The sequence below is a fragment of the Macaca thibetana genome, chromosome 5, assembly GCF_024542745.1.
Source record: "Macaca thibetana thibetana isolate TM-01 chromosome 5, ASM2454274v1, whole genome shotgun sequence".
Lineage (NCBI taxonomy): Eukaryota > Metazoa > Chordata > Mammalia > Primates > Cercopithecidae > Macaca > Macaca thibetana.
The window spans coordinates 69,313,832-69,330,956 of record NC_065582.1 but is presented as its reverse complement, the minus strand read 5'-3'; the positions used below and the strand labels follow the sequence as shown (position 1 = coordinate 69,330,956).

The 17,125-nt window shown below is 35.7% G+C and overlaps 1 long non-coding RNA gene across 2 annotated transcripts in view; it reads left to right on the top strand.

Annotated features, from left to right (window-relative positions):
• LOC126955343 (uncharacterized) overlaps positions 1-17,125 on the top strand; it is a 243,145-nt gene that overhangs the window by 185,486 nt on the left and 40,534 nt on the right. The window contains exon 4 of one of the 2 annotated variants that reach the window (XR_007725902.1): positions 7,153-8,736. The exons of the other annotated variant lie outside the window; for it this stretch is intronic. This is a non-coding gene — a long non-coding RNA (uncharacterized LOC126955343). Of the gene's footprint in view, positions 1-7,152; positions 8,737-17,125 lie in introns of those variants that run through there. 2 annotated transcript variants of the gene reach the window in all.

Below are 17,125 nucleotides of genomic sequence, written 5' to 3'. Positions count from 1 at the left end.
AAGTGCATCAAGGCAGAAAAGGGTGGAATTGCAGAAGGAAGAGGGAGGGCAAGCCAAGGAGGAAGATGTGGAAATTGAAAGAGACTGCATGTTTTAGAAAATGGGCAGAACAAAAGAGCTAATGTGACCCATGCCCCCTTGTGAAGGTCTGCATCTGTGGTAACAAGGTTCTGTTGTTGGGTATTCAACCTTGTAAATGGGAGCACTCGAGGGCCCAGAATGGGGGTGGGTGGGCCATAGGAGAAGGGGAACAATCTCCTTTCCCCACATCCATGACCTGGGGCTGACAGGAAACCATTGTGCACACCCACAGTTCCAAGTGCTGGAAACAGGAGGCAGTTTCATTGCACAAGTCAGGGTACGATGGAAGAAACATTTTCTTTTTAAAGGTAACACATTGAAATAAGTTAGTCATTTCACCCTTAGAACTGATGTATTTATATATATATATAGAGAGAGAGAGAGAGAAAGAGAGAGTGTGTCAGTATGTACATAGGTAGAATAGTCCTCTGAGAACTGAATGAGAATATGAAGGCTACATATCTATTTCACAGAAAGCACATTTCTTCATAGTGAAAACTACAGTGTAATTTTCACACTGAGATACACTCCTGTGTTAGGATCTCTAGCAGTTACATCGACAGTATCGTTTCTTTAGCCACCCTATTCCATGTTTCCATGGGTCTCAGGGTTAATTTTGTGTGACAGTCTAGAATGAGGACTCTGTACACACACACACACACACACACACACACACACACACACAGAGGCTGGAATTACTAGCTTTGTGATAATGAGTATTTGGCTCACTCTATAGGAAGACACAATAAGCACTCAATAAATGTTAGCTACTGTGGCAATATGACTCTCAAGAAATTATAACTTAGATCGCGGTGTTCAACAGTTTGGGATTTTCGGCTGTAACTCTTGATACTACATCAGATTATTAATCTTCTCAGATTGAAAGGTGCTTTAAGGCAAGGGTTATGTTTTATTTATCCTTTTGTGTCCAGTTTTTAACGGAATACCTGGCACTGAGAAGGGGGTTGAGGGATGGCTGAATAAATGATTGGATGAATGAAGGAAATAAAAGTTGTTTCATGCTGACAAATTTATTTTTCAGTTGAGTGATGGTTATGCTTTTACAAAATTCAGCAGAATTCTAGAGGAATGGAAGTCTTTAGACACATTCTCAAAAAATAGGCTTGGCTCAAAACCTTCTAAAATCCTCAAATAAACCTTTCAACACATTAGTAACTGTGATCTCTTTTAATCTAAAACACTCTTGGCATTCTTAATTATTACATTAACTTCCAAAATCTCTTGGAATGCTGATCTGGTGTGCAATCACTTAGCTTACAGCTTTACCAGGCATTTGGAATTAAATCCCTAGAGGTTTCCGTCATAGAGTGTATAAGACAGATTTCTTACTTGGATAAGTCTCAAAGAATTGGAAACTTGTGACAATGTCATAGGAGGCTCCTTCAAATTTTTATGGTCTAAATGTGCATTTTGTTTCTTCATAGTATTTTCTGTTATTACTATCATATTACTCTAAACAATAATTCAATATTTAACTTTATTAAATATTAAAGCTGGTGGTTCCTAACTTAAGATCAAATATTACTCTAAGTTCTATTTTACATTGATTTCTTGGAACCTGGTGCAGATATTTCCAAAGAAATTGTATCTTATAATGAATATTGAGTATCCCTACCCAGTGAAAAAAAATTCTTTGCTTATTAATAATATGGTAATTAATAGGTGCTACGGTCTGAATGTTTGTGTCTCCTCAGAATTCGTATGTTGAAATCACAAACCCCAAGGTGATGGACTAGGGGGTGAAGCCTGTGGGTGGTGATTAAGTCATGGGGGCTGAACTGTTATGAATGGGATTAGTGCCCTTATAGAAGAGGTCCCACAGAGACCCTTACCTCTTCCACCATGTGAGGATGCAGTCAGAAGACAGCTGTCCATGAATCAGGAAATGGATCCTTGCCAGATTCCAAATTGGCTGGTGCCTTGATCTTGGACTTCCTAGCCTCTTGAACTGTGAGAAATAAATATCGGTTGTTTATAAGCTATTCAGTTTATGGCATTTTGTAGTAGCAGTGAAAGCAGACTAAGATACAAGAATACCATAGTGTTTTGAGAATGTGGACAGTGGACTCAGACTACTGCAGTTATCCTGGCTCTGTCAGTGCTGAATGTCTGTCCTTAGACAAAACAATGATCTAAATTATGTTCAATAAATGATATCATTTTAAAATATAACTTTTAATTTAGGTACAGTATACATACAGAAAAGTACATAGATCCTAAGTGAACACCTTGACACATTTTTACAAATTGAATACATGCATGTAACCAGTAATCAGATAATGAAGTAGAGTATCAGCCCCCCAGAAGCTTCCTCATGTCCTCTTCCAGTAATAAGTCCTTTAGTTTTCTCGTTGTGAACTTTATATAAATGGAATCATAAAATATGTACACACAGTCCCTGACTTACCATGGTTTGACTTATGACTTTTCTACTTTATGTTGGTGCAAAAGTGATATACATTCAGTAGAAGCTGTACTTGACATTTTGAATTTTGATATTTTCTCAGGCTAGTGATACGTGGTATAATATTCCTTTGCAATACTGGGCAGTGGCAATAAGCTGCAGTTTCAAGTCAGCCACATGAATAGGGTAAACAGATACTTGACTTCCTCCCAAACATCACGCCTGCTAAACTGTCAAGTGTAGGATGCTCCGGTGCCTTCCACCAGCTGTTCTTGAGTCTCCTCAGAAGGGAGATTGATGACACTGTCTCTGCAGCTTTCTCATCATCCAGCAATTAATTTTAGTTCAATGTTTCAAACATTCTTCAGGCACAGTGAGCTTTCGGCTGTGTACGTTAATGGTGAGAACCCACACTACTATCCTGTTTTTCCCTTTAAGTATAATATTAAATATATTACATGAGATATTCAAAAGTCTGTTATAAAATAGGCTTTGTATTAGATGCTTTTGGCAATCTATAGGCTACTGTAAGTGTTCTGAGCATGTTTAAACTAAGCTAAGCTAAGCTATGATGTTCAGTAGGTTAGGTATATTAATTGCAGTTTCAACTTGTGATATTTCCAACTTATGATGAATTTATTAGGATGTAACCCCATCATAAGTCGAGGAATATCTATGCTGTGCCTTAGCTAACATCTTTTAAACAGTTCATGTGTGGTTGTTCATTTTGTTATGTGGACTTGTAGTTTGTTTATTTTCATTGCTGTATATAATTTCACATATGCATATACCAGAAATTGTTATGTATTCTACTTTGATAAATGGTTGTTTCCAGTTTTTTAGCTACCACAAATGGTACTGCTATGAACGTTCTTATATATGTCATTTGGTTCATTTGTCTATGCATTTCTGTCAAATATATACTTAGAAGTGGAATTACTGAATCATAAGGAATGCACATATTTAGATTTTATCAGTTTTCCAGAATGGTTAAACCACTTTAAATCTCACCAGCAATCAATGAGAGTTCTAGTTACTCCACATCTTTGCCAACATTTGATTTTGTTTGACTTTTCCAGTTTTGACAATTTGGTAAATGTGTAAAGGTTTCTCTATGGTTTGAATTCTCATTTTTCAGATGTCTTTTTAAAAATGTTGAGCACCTTTTCATATACTTATTTGACATTTGAACATTCTCCTTTGAAGAGCTTATCAATTTTTTGCCCATATTTTCAGTAGGCACTGTGATGCCTTTTTAAATTGCTGTGTAGGACTTCATTATAAATTCTGAATACAGATCCTTTGATGTATAGATTGCAGTTATCTTCTCTTCTCTTACTACATGATTTGACTTTAGACTCTCTTTACGGTGTATTTTAATGAAATGAAGTATTCAGTTTTAAAGTAGCCCAATTAATCAATTGTTATGTTATATATATGTGTGTGTATGTGTGTGCATGTGTGTGTGTGCACACACAAATTTAAATCTGGAACCCCTCTGGAGTTGATTTGTAATAGTCAAAATTTTTTTTTCCCCCAATAAGGGTATTCACATGACCTAGTACAGGTTATTGAAAAAAATTTCCTCTCACTGTACTACAGTATTATTATTGTCATAAATCAAAGGATATCAATCAGGATTCAATCAGAGAAGCACCATCGCTGGAAGATAAGCAAATGCATAAAGGTTTATTAAATGGATTTGTCCATGTGCAATTGTGGAGGCTGGTTGAACAGCCTAGATGAGGTTATTGCTTCTGTGTCTGGTTCCGGGTAGTCACACAGAAAAGAAATATGGTTATCCAGTGGGGAAAGTATTGTCAACCGGACCCTGTGAGGATGAGCTAGAACCTGAACAGATAAACTGAAAATCAGGTCAGTCTCATTACCTCCAAAACCCCACCTGCAGTGATGGATCTGCAAAAGTGGATGCTTCCTATGGAGCTAACACGTCTAGTCCAGGGCTCAGGAAAACTGAAGGAGGAACTGCTGGAGCTGCAGATCCAGCTGCTGCCCTGCACCAATGGGCGAGGCGCCAGGTAAGTGACAGTACGAATGAGCCACAACAGCACCTGTATTCTGTGCAAACTTTGGGAATATGTTTTTAAAAATGTGCCTGCTGCTTCACCTCCAGGCTCCAAATCTGATGCCAAATGTCTCTTTTGTTCCACACTGATTAGGAAATACACAGGAAAGGGAATGTTAAGAAACGTAATTCTAGTTTAGTTATGATACAATATAAATCCACCTTTTCTTGTATATGTGGGTCTCCTTCAGAACTCCCTGTTCTTCTCTATTGGTTTGTTCATCTATTCTTGTCACAAATCACACTTTTTAACTAATATAGCTTATAATGGGACTTGATATTTGATAATGTAAATCCTCCAGATACTTCCTTCCACAGATTGCTTTAAATAGGTAACCTTTTGCATTTAGATTTAAATTTTAACATGAACTTGTCAATTTCCAAACAGACTGCTGGGATTTGATTGAGATTGCGTTAAATTTATATACCATTTGGAGCATAACTGAAAAATTCACATTATTGGACCTTTTAATCTAAGAACATGATTTATCCTTTCATTTTATTAGGTCATCTTTAATGTTTTCATGTTTTTTAATTTTCAGGGTAAAACTCTGGCATACATTTTATTAGCTCTATGCTTTTTAATGTTATTCAAAGTATTATCTTTCAAAATAATCCATTTTCTATTTTTAAATTATAGGTATGTGTAAATATAATTTATTTTAATTTGTCATAGTCAAAAATCTTGTTAAGCTTACTTTTTGTTGCTGTTTTCTGAATACTTTTCGAAGTTTCTACATAAAAAATCGTTTTAAAAACTTAGCTAATAATTACAGATTTAGTTCTCTTTTTTCATTCATATAAGTATTATTTCGTTTACTTGTTTTCTTGTACTAGCTAGGAACTCAGCTAAATGTTGAACAGAAATGGCCATAATTCACCATTTAAATAATTTACCATTAAGTCTAATGTTTATTGTATGATTTTGTAGATACTCTATCAGCTTAAGGAACCTTCCTTCTAGTCCTATGTTGAGAAGAATTTTGCTATGATGGATATCATGGTAAAATTCCACTGAAACTGCTTTCCATTGTACTTTATGAAAATTAGAGGTTGCTAATGGAGGTGCCTAGAAATCATTTTCCTTCCCATTCTAAGTTCTAGCAAACAGACCTTCATTATAGCCTAAGAGCATTACTTACTCTTCTACAACACTTATTTCTTTCTTGGATACAAACCTATAATGACAACCTTTTTGTTTTCATACACTCATCAATTTATTATTAAGAATTGAAAGAAAGTGAAGTTTCATTAAAATAGTTTTTGACACACAGAGAAAGATTAGGGATCTTTGAGGAGGTGTAGATACCACAGGTATAAAAGTTCTTGCAGATTCTGTTCTCATGTGTTCTGATGGAGCTGGGGCTCTTTGGGGAAAAGAACAGTTTATTTAAAATAGAGTGTATGGCATATTGTTTAAAAGCTTGGGCTCTGGAGCCAAACTCCCTGAGTTCAAAATGTCTGCTCTGCCACTTGTGGATTGCATTATGTAGGTAATTTAAATTTCAGTTTCCTCATTTGCTAAGAGAGTGAATGTAACAATTTATACCTTATGGGATCATCGTAGGATTAAAAGAGTTTGTATGTAATATGCAAACAACAGTGTCTGCAAAGATGGGAACAATACACACTGGGAACTACTAGAAGGGGAAGGAGGAAGAGGGGCAAGGTTTGAAAAACTACCCATCAGGTATTGTGCTCACCACCTGGGTGGCAGATCATTCATATACCAAACCTCGGCAACACAGAATTTACCCATGTAACCAACCTGCACATGTTTCCCTTGTACCTAAAGTAAGAGTCAAAAACAAAAACAAACAAAAACAGTATTTGGGATATAAGAATCACTCAGCCAGGCGCGATGGCTCACATCTGTAATCCCAACACTTTGGGAAGTCGAGGCAGGCAGATCACCTGGGGTCAGGAGTTTGAGACAAGCCTGGCTAACATGGTGAAACCCTGTCTCTACTAAAAATACAAAAATTAGCCAGGGGTGGTGGCACATGCATGTAATCCCAGCTACTCAAGAGGCTGAGGCAGGAGAATTGCTTGAACCCCAGAGGCGGAAATTGCAGTGAGCCGAGATCGTGCCACTGCACTCCACTCCAAACTGGGTGGCAGAGTGAGACTCTATCAAAAAAAAAGGAGTCACCCAAATAAGTGTTCTTCTTCATCATCATTAAAGTAGCAGTATCATCACGTGTTTTCCTGGCAATAGCTGGCCTGTTTTCTACTAATAAGAGGTAGAAAAGGCATTGAAACAGTTAAAGGGGGTGATGAAAATTGAATACTTATATGACATACAATTTTTAGTGAAAAGTAGCATTCAGTGTTGTACAACTATAGATAAGACTATAAGGTCACAATATTTTTACTTCTATCATCAGAGTAGCTTTATTAACATTCTTATTTCAAGCAGTGTTCTTTTTATTCTATTGTTTGTCAGCTTTTAGTCAAATATTACCTGAGCTCAATGGATATCAACAAAATGAACCATTTTTAAATTTTTATTTTGTTTATGTATTTATTTTGAGACAGAGTTTTTGCTCTTGTTGCCCAGGCTAGAATGCAATGGAGCAATCTTGGCTCACCACAACCTCCACCTCCCAGGTTCAAGCCATTCTCCTGCCTCAGCCTCCCCAGTAGCTGGGATTACAGGTATGCACCACCGCAACTGGCTAATTTTGTATTTTTAGTAGAGATGGGATTTCTCCATGTTGGTCAGGCTGGTCTTGAACTCCCGACCTCAGGTGATCCACCTGCCTCAGCCTCCCAAAGTGTTGAAATTACAGGCATGAGCCACGGCGCCCGGCCAAAATGAACCTTTTTTTCTTTTTTTCCACAAGCATTTTACTGTTGCTGCATATGATTATTTTGCAGGAAAAATGCTAGCTTTCCACCAAAGATTAATACATTTATTCTATTGTATAGTTTTATTGCTGAGAAGTGGCTGTCCAGCCAGGGACCTACTTTTCTCAGCTCTCCCCACCTTGAATATGGGGGTTGGGAGGGTATGTGAATAATTCTCCAATGTAGAGTGATGAGTGGAAGTGATGTGTGGATAAGAAACAAATGTGTCTTCTCTCAATCTCTGTTTTATTCACTGGCTGAAGAAAGAGTAGGCAGCCAGAAGATAAAGAGAGATCTGTTTCCTGACAGATCACCGTGAAGTCCTCTGAACCAGAAGAAAAAAGAAAAAAAAAAAGATGTTGATGTGAGCCGGAATTATACTACTTTGTTAAGCCTCTGTGACTTCAGGGTTTTTCAGTATAGCAGCAACATTCTTCACGATATGATTCAGTATCCTGATGAATCAAAACTGAGAAGAGAATAATGTATTTATTAAGGTAAGAGATGTAGGGAAGACACATTTGAGTCCATTTTGCTTTAGATGTCTTTATTGATCTGAGTTTTTCAAGCAAATAAAATACTTATTTAAATGATGAGTTTTTGGCCATAATCTTTTTTTTTTTTTTTTTTTTCTTTTAAACATGGAATCTTGCTCTGTTGCCCAGGCTGGAGTGCAGCTGTGCGATCTCGGCTCACTCCAACCTCCACCTCCCAGGAACAAGCGATTCCTGTGCCTCAGCCTCCCGAGTAGCTGGAATTACAGGTGCCTGCCACCACACCTGGATAATTTTCATGGTTTTAGTAGAGGTGGATTTTCACTATGTTGGCCAGTCTGGTCTTGAACTCCTGACCTTAAGTGATCCACCCGCCTTGGCATCTTAAAATGCTGGGATTACAGGTGTGAGCAACCACGCCCAGTCTCTGGCCATAATCTTTACAGTTATATTTTACAACCGATTTGGAAGTGGTAAAGTCTGCTTGCAAACTTTTGTAACACGGTGGGAAGGTGGATGTGGAAAAGCCATTCCTTTTGTTGAGAACTTTGTATTTGAATAGTTTTATCTAGAAGTTGGCTGAAGAGAGAGATAAGACTAAAGGGCATAGGCAAGTAACAGAAGATTATTTAAATGCCTTCTCAGAGTTTGGGTTCATTGATCTAGAAGGCATCTTCTTTCATTGAGACCAGTTATGGCTTTAGGTGGGCGAGTAGTCTGTGCAGGGCACCTAGACAACAAGGGATCTGAACTTCCTGCAAGAAATATGAGAGAGGGAGGAAGTGCTGCTATACAGATATAGCGTGGGAAGAGTAAAAAAAAAAAAAAAAAAAAAAAAGAAAAACTATTTTTTCTGCCATGATGGAACTTTGAAAAACAGAAATGTCTAATGCAAAAGTTTGAAGGTTTTGTTAGTGAGGCATGCATTGTGGAAAAAAGTGTGCTTGTTCATGCTTAAGTGTTTTAAATAAACAAATTATATTTCTGATTTAATTTGCTTCTAAAACAGACATAACATGTACTAGAGGCTGGGAAGGGTAGTGGGGGTGGGGAGGAAGGGTAGTAGGGGTGGGGAAGAATTTGGGATGGTTGCTGGAATTAAAAATATGGTTAGAAAGAATAAGACCTAGTATTTAATAGCACAGTAGGGGAACTATAGTCAATAATTAAAGTGTACGTTTAAAAATAAAAAAAGAGTATAATAGGATTGTTTGTAATACAAAGGACAAATGTTTGATGGGATGGATGTTTCATTTACCATGATATGATTACTATGCATTGCTTGCATGCCTGTGTCAAAGTGTCTCATGTACCTCATAAATATATACACCTACCATGTACCTGCAAAAATTAAAAATAAAAAAAAAAAACAGATATAACATGTATGGACACAGGGACAGAATGGTTCAGGGGCTGTAATAGTGTTCCACTGCATACATATGCTACATTTTCTTTGTCTACTCATCTGTTGGTGGCACTTAGGTGATTCCATGAATTAGTGATTATGAATAATACATGCCCTTTTCTTTCATTTATTTTTATATTTGTCTTTCTTTTCGTTTCCCTTTTTTATTCCTAGAAGTATTTTAATATTAATATGTAAATTATGATTGTGTTAACTTCATTTTGATGCCTTTTTTGGTTATTATTTTTGGGGATTGAAGAAATGAGTGTTCTTTTTTTAATGTATCTAACATCGAGGCTCTTATTTGTTTCTCCATTAACATTATTAGTGACAAAATAGTGACCAAAATCAACCTTGATCAGTGAAACAATTGTGTAGCACCCAATCCTTCCCTATCCTACACAACATGAAAGCTGTATCTTTGTGTCAGCTCTCTAAGTTGGATGGAAGAAGCTTCCGATAAAATTGATCAGCATGGAATTTTGTAAAATTTAACAATTTTTTGGCCTGGAGATTAAACTGATGTATTACCAGAAAAGTTGATTTTTTGGTAAGTGGTATTTTACTCTAGCCTATTTAAAATTATTCAGGGAATCCAATCTGACAAATCAGGCATCCGGAAAATTTTTCTGGAAATTGAAAATGTTTAAGAAATAACTTTTATAGAAACTAAAACTAAACATAATTTTGGATTATTAATTTGAAGATAACATCTATCAAGTACTTCATTATCTTTCTCTGACACCAGATTATATTTTTCTTTATTGCTGGAATACAGCTTTGGCTCTCCTTTGTGGCCCTCTCAATCAATTCCATCCTATTTTGTTGGGCAGTATTTGTGTCATGCATTTACATTTTAAAAGTTGTAGTCTAGGCAGTGTGACTTTCAAACAATTGACAAACCTATTCCCATGTCAAACCCTTTGCTTAATCAGCAGTCACTTTATTCCCACTCTTTTCAAAGGCACTCGAACTGCCTGAAAAGCTAAGGGACAATTCAAGTGAGTGTGCTGGGCTGGTCCCCTCCAGTGTCCGTCTATTCAAATTCACCCATGTAATCTAGTGAAGAAGGGGTGTGCTTCAACAGCACCATCACAGGAATAAGGAACAGACGTCATAAAATAAAAGAAGAAATGTTTCCTTCCAGAAGGAGGAGTTGATTATCCGTATGTGAGTGTGTGGCAGTTGCAAGGTTGAGAATAAAAACTAAAGTCAGAGAAAGGAAACACTTTACATTAGCAGCACATGGTCTTACAAGACCTTCTTGTTTGGCAAAAAAAACCTTGAATGGTTTTATTGAGTATTATGTTGCCCTACCCATCAATTGTTTGACTCTGATGATCATTTTCTACCATGTCGATTTAAATATGCATTGAATATCATTCAGAGTCCTGTCCCTGATGCTTAGGTGCTTAGGCATAAAACTATTAAAATATTATTGATAATAGATGAGTTTTTATTTGTCTGTTGGTTTTACCAGAGAGTATTCGATACTAGTAAGCTTAAGTCCCTTGGACCTCTGAAAAAATACTTTAGTTTTTACTCTGTTTGGGAATTCAGATTTGATCATAAGTAAATATAACAGAAAACTGAAATAGAAATAGTTTTAAATATAAATAAAACATTCAATATGATAAATTTATTTGACTATGTCAATTTCTCAAAAAATTTTTGAATGGATAGGAAGTATAATGTGGAGCTGAAACTTGAGAAAGATGCATGCTTTCATGACAAGTAATTTTGTGACCATTTAAATTTCCAATTTAACAGTGTTTTAAGTAGATTTAATTATAAGATGGCTATGTTAAAAATGTGACTATTGACATATCAGAGAAGTAAATGTTTATGTTAGAGAATACAAAGGGAAGGATGACAGTACTTCTCTTGATGTATTCCCAACCACTAGCTCTGAGAGCCAAATTTAACTGTCACTTCAACATTGTCCACCTTGGGAAAAGCATAATTTTAGAGTTTGACAAACACATTTGAGCTTTATTTGGGTCAGTAGCTGTGTGACCAGGAGAAATTATTTTACAACTTTGGAGCTTCAATTTTCATTATTAATAAATACTATTTCCACCCCCACCCAGGGCTGTCTTGACTTCTGCATGGTAGCTATGAGTAGTTTTCCCTTAAATCTTTGTCTCAATATATTAAACACTTGAGAATAAGAATAAAATCATTCATATTTCAAAGGTATTTTATTATGATGAGGTTGGTATATTTTGTCATATTTGATGTACTTATCCTTTCTTAAATATGTCAAGCAGTCAGAACACACACATTTATCAATTAACTTTGATGTAGTATATGGGTATAGTTCATTGCACACCAAACCAATACAATAGTAACATCAAAGATAACTCTTCACAGATCGCCATAACATATATAATAATGAAAAAGTTTGAAATATCCTGAGAAGTATCAAAATGTGGAAGAGATACAAAGTGAACAAATGCTGTTGGAAAAAAATGGCACCAATGGACTTGCTTGACAAAGGGCTGCTACAAACCTTCAATTTGTGAAAAATGTAGTATCTGCAGCATGAAGTAAAGTGAAGACTAATGAAATGGGGTATCTGTACAGATATTAAACTGAATTAAATATTTCCATTTGGTTTAATGGAAAAAAAATGTCACAATGAGAATTTCACTATTTCTCCTGGAGTAACAGATGTACGGGTTTTCATTGTTTCTTGATTAATTTTTGCAAATAGTTTTGCCTACTACCTTTTAATTTAGGTTGAATTTAAAACTCACTGTTGTTTAGCTTGTGGAGTTTTGGGTTTCTTTGTTCTATATATTAGATTCGGACCTTTGGAGTAACTTGGCTTCATTTCTGCTCTCTTTTTATTATTACATCTGGGGGTTTTCAAAATGGCTGGAATTCAAATTAAGTTTGGTGTCAGGAAATAGGGAACCCCAGAAGAGAGTAAGGGAAAGACGTACTGGGTACTGCCTTTAGATGAGATTTACACATGAAACAGATTTCAACAAAATGCACAAAATCACAGCAAATTTTTTAAAATTAAGAGTTCATTGCCTACTATGTGTTAGGCACTATCTCAGATTCTCAGGGCATGGACAGTTTAGGGAAGCTGACATTACCGAAAAGGATGTTGCTACTATAATAACATTTGAAACTAACACTAATGTGCTTCTAAACATTCCTTTTAATAATCCTTCCACCAGGGGTTCTCAACCCCGGGCAGCAGACCGGTACCTGTGGCCTATTAGGACCTGGGCTGCATAGCAGGAGGTTAGTGGCAGGCAAGCAGCATTACCGCCTGAGCTCCGTCTCCTGTCACATCAGTGGGGCCATAAATTCTCATAGGAGCATGCACCCTATTGTGAACTGTGCATGCGAGGGATCCAGGATGCAAGTTTTTTATGAGAGTCTAATGCCTGATGATTTGAGGTGGAACAGTTTCATCCAGAAACCATCCCCAGCCACCTACTCACCATCCATGGAAAAATAGTCTTCCAGGAAATCAGTTCTTGGTGCCGAAAAGTTGGGAACCACTGCCTTGATACATGTCATTCTGACTCATTCCTTTTGACACAACTGTTTTTGATCCCAGAGATTCCTTATCCCCAAATTCAAGCCATGGTGTTTTTCACTTTTTTGTGTGTGTAATTACCCAGTAACTGTCATTGTTGACATCCTCATACTGGGGGCCTCCAGGCAATCCCCGAGCCTTAGAACTAACCATCCTATCTCTCCCTCTTGTTTCCCTTGCTCCAGGATTGCTCCCTTTCAATCCATCTTTGAGCCTTAATGAGGGCACAGTTTAGGGGAACTAGGAGATTGGATTGCCATCTATGTTTGTTTAAGGACTAGGGATGCCACTTACATTTACCACTCTAATAGTACAAAGCAATATTTTTATCATGTGGATATGTTTCACTCAAATTAAATCTAGATAGTGTAATCAGCATGCCTATATTGTTAAAATAGGATGTGGGAAGTCCACCAAAATGTTCTACTTTAGATTTTCCCAACACAAAGATGAATATGTATGTATTAGTGGATGTTAGATTTTTTTGTGTGAGATTTTTGCTGTTTTTTTTAAAGATGTTTTTCCTCTTCTTTAGGCCAATAGTATTTTACTAAAAATTTAAATACTCAAATATTAAAAGTGATATTCTAGGTCATCTTTCTCCAAGTGATATAGTTTGCATGTATTAGTACTGCTTTTCAGCTTTTCCTTATGTGGTGTAAGGTTACAAAAATGCCTTGCAGTTGATTTCTTAGGTAGCAGCAGAATCTGTTTTCTCAAACAGTAGCATGGGGATTCTTGATATACCGCCTTCTAGAGGTACTGAAAGCAGCTGGATCAATGTGCTGAAATCTGGATTTATTCACAAGCTCGTTAGAGGCTGAGTCACAGCCATACATGTCAGTTCAAGTCATTGTTTCTTTTGTCTAAATCATTGTTGTTAAGCCACATCCATCTGTATATGTAACACTAATTTGGTAACAACTTCTTTATACTAAGCCAGAATTCATTTTACCTGCTGGTTTTATTTTAAATGTAGGAGCTATATTAAATAACATTCAAATAAGTAATCGAAATTTAACTGAAAGAATATGGAATGAAAAGTCAAACAGGCATGTTGAGAACAAATTAGAATCTGGCACCTGACAATGATTAACAGGTTGAACAGATTAGACTAGACCTAAATCTCTGTAAATAAAATGAAAGACAGAAAATCTTTTTATTAAACAATTTAATAGGCCTATGAGATTTGAAAAAAAGTTGATTTCTTTACCCATCCTCAATCAATGTTGAGATAGGCTGGAAGATTTTGAACAGGGCATAGAAAAAAGGAAACAAATTTAGTAAACTATCCCCAGACTTCATCTGATTAAAACCAGACATCTAGATATTTAAAAACACCAAATTATTGATGAATATCCATTCAATACGGATATTTGATATCATACATATTACTAAAAACTAAAACATGATATTAATAGGTTTCATTTATGAAATCTTTGTGAAAGTGTGTCTATCATTTTTTTTTTTTTTGAGACGGAGTCTCGCTCTGTCGCCCAGGCTGGAGTGCAGTGGCCGGATCTCAGCTCACTGCAAGCTCCGCCTCCCGGGTTCTCGCCATTCTCCTGCCTCAGCCTCCCGAGTAGCTGGGACTACAGGCGCCGCCACCTCGCCCGGCTATTTTTTTGTATTTTTTAGTAGAGACGGGGTTTCACCGTGTCATCCAGGATGGTCTCGATCTTCTGACCTCGTGATTCGCCCGTCTCGGCCTCCCAAAGTGCTGGGATTACAGGCTTGAGCCACTGCACCCGGCCAAGTGTGTCTATCATTATAGTTAAAAATCAAGAAGTTATTTAAATCTACTGTCTAAATAATTTTGATCAAAATATTTTACATTGTATTCAGTGCCAGCATTCATGTTGTATGGCAGAGTACCCATTTCTTTATTTTATTTTGCCATATGATAAAATAAGCCTGAATTTGTGCAGGCATTTTTCAAGAAACCAGTCTCTTCCAAGAAAGAATTTGGATATCAAAAAGTAGAGATATTAGTGTCATTATATACACAGTTTGCTGAACCCTACAGTAATTTGTAAAATTTGTTTGGACACACCAATTTTAGATTACTTACAACATTAAAAGGTCTATTTTTTATGTTATATTGAATATACAATGGTCCAAAATAGATCCAGACAGATAGCAACTTTGGCTGCCATTTTAAAAACCAAAAGTTTTTGCATAATACACTATTCTGTGTGTATACAGATGGAAACCCAAACTTTGAAAAGAGAACTTTCTTCAAATACTGGTGCTTTCTTAGATGAGCCAGCTTCTGAAAGAAAACAGTTCTCTAATCTTTTATCACCTTGTCTCTTAAATATATTAAGGAGATATATTCAGAATTAGTTGTCGAGGTGGGTGCACAGAAATCCTATTAATATGTGTAGGCTGCCCACGTTTCTTCAACATATTTCTTTCATGAATAAACCACGTTTCTTCAACATATTTCTTTCATGACATTTTACAATATTTTCAAGTTTAGTTGGACATAATTCCAGAGATGTGACAAGCCAATAGGTGGAAAAAAACTAAATAAAATAATAAGCTTGACCTTCAAAACATGCAATTCTTCCTCTAAACAAATCTCTGTTATTGGTGATCTGTCTCAAATTATATGTATATAAAAATATCCTGGGTGAATAACATGACCAAAACATAGTGTCTGGTTGAGATAAAAGTCTTCTTTGAATATTGTTTGTAACTTGAAGACTTTGCTCACTCATTGGATAGATTCCATTAAACACAGCCGGGAGCAATATATCGTGTGGATTATATGACTTTGCCTAATGGACATGCAAATACATATTTTTCACATACAGACATTTCAGCAGGACAATTGGATAATGGAGCCAAAAAATCAGAAAACTGGCAAATGTACAATGGATTACTATGGCTTCATTCCACACTTCAAATATAATTAACGTTTAATTCATCTGATGCCTTTTTCTAATTGGAGACACATTGGTAGAGGGGCATTTGAGTTCACAAACACGTTCAGTTACTTCCATGTTAACCACATTTCACAAACTTCCAACTTGTGAAGTATTTTCTAAAAAAAAACCTTATATAGTAGAACTTGCAGATCTGACTAAATGAAATTTTTATCTTTTTTTTTCCTTTGCTTCTCAAATTATGCTCACCTGAAGTCAGATTTCATATTTGTTTCATCCTCATGTGGCAATTTAAACATAATTAGAATTGTCACAAATTTAGAAACTAAAAACTTAATTTATTTTGCCAAAGTGTTCTGGGTTAACATAAAACTTTCAATAATGTTCCCTGAATGTTAAAACTAATTACCTTCTATTTGATTATATCAAATAAACTACAGTAAATAATAATAAAAATGTCATGATTTCCATAGCTTTACAGTTTACAAAGGGCATTTATTCTTCCATTTAACCTAATGTTTGTTGACCAAATACAATGTGTCATGTATTTTTCTAGGCTCAGGAAATAAAATGGAGAAGAGAAAATGTTGGTCTCTGCTCTCATGAAACTTTCAGTCTGGGCTCATAAAATCCTCTCACTTTCCTGTGAAATGAATACCTCTAAAGTCTCTTACTAACCTCCCACCCCAAAGTAACTACTCTCTGAACTTTATGTTATAATTTATGTCATGCAATTGTATTTCTAAACAATACACTTTTCAGCATTGACTGTTTTTGCCTTTATGTAAAGGAAATCCTACTACAAGTTTTCATTGGTGGCTTGGTATTTTTTTCATTCATAATTATTTTTAAATATTTTTCCATATTGCTTTACATAGCTATAGTTGTCTATTTTCACTGCTGCATAATATGAATATACATTAACTTATAAATCAATTCTGTTGCTAGTGGCTATTTGTGAATTCCAAGTGTTCCATGTCTTCACCAACTCTTGAAAGTATTAGACATAATTCTTTGACAAAATTGTGAATTATAAAGATAGATCATTTATGGTTTTAATTAGCATTCCCATAGTTACGAATGAAGTTAACATTTTAACAAGCTTATTGGTCGTTTGTGTTTTAAGACGTGTCATTTGTCCTATTTTTAATGTTTTTATTTTTCTTTTTGATTCATACACATTCTGTAATATACATTTTCTAAATACTTATCTTTTATAAGTAATATGTGTTTTCTAAATATTTTCTCTCAGCTATCACTTGACTTTCCACCATCTTTATTGAAATATATTTCTATAAGTTTTTGATAATCAAAAGTACTTAAAATTAATCTAG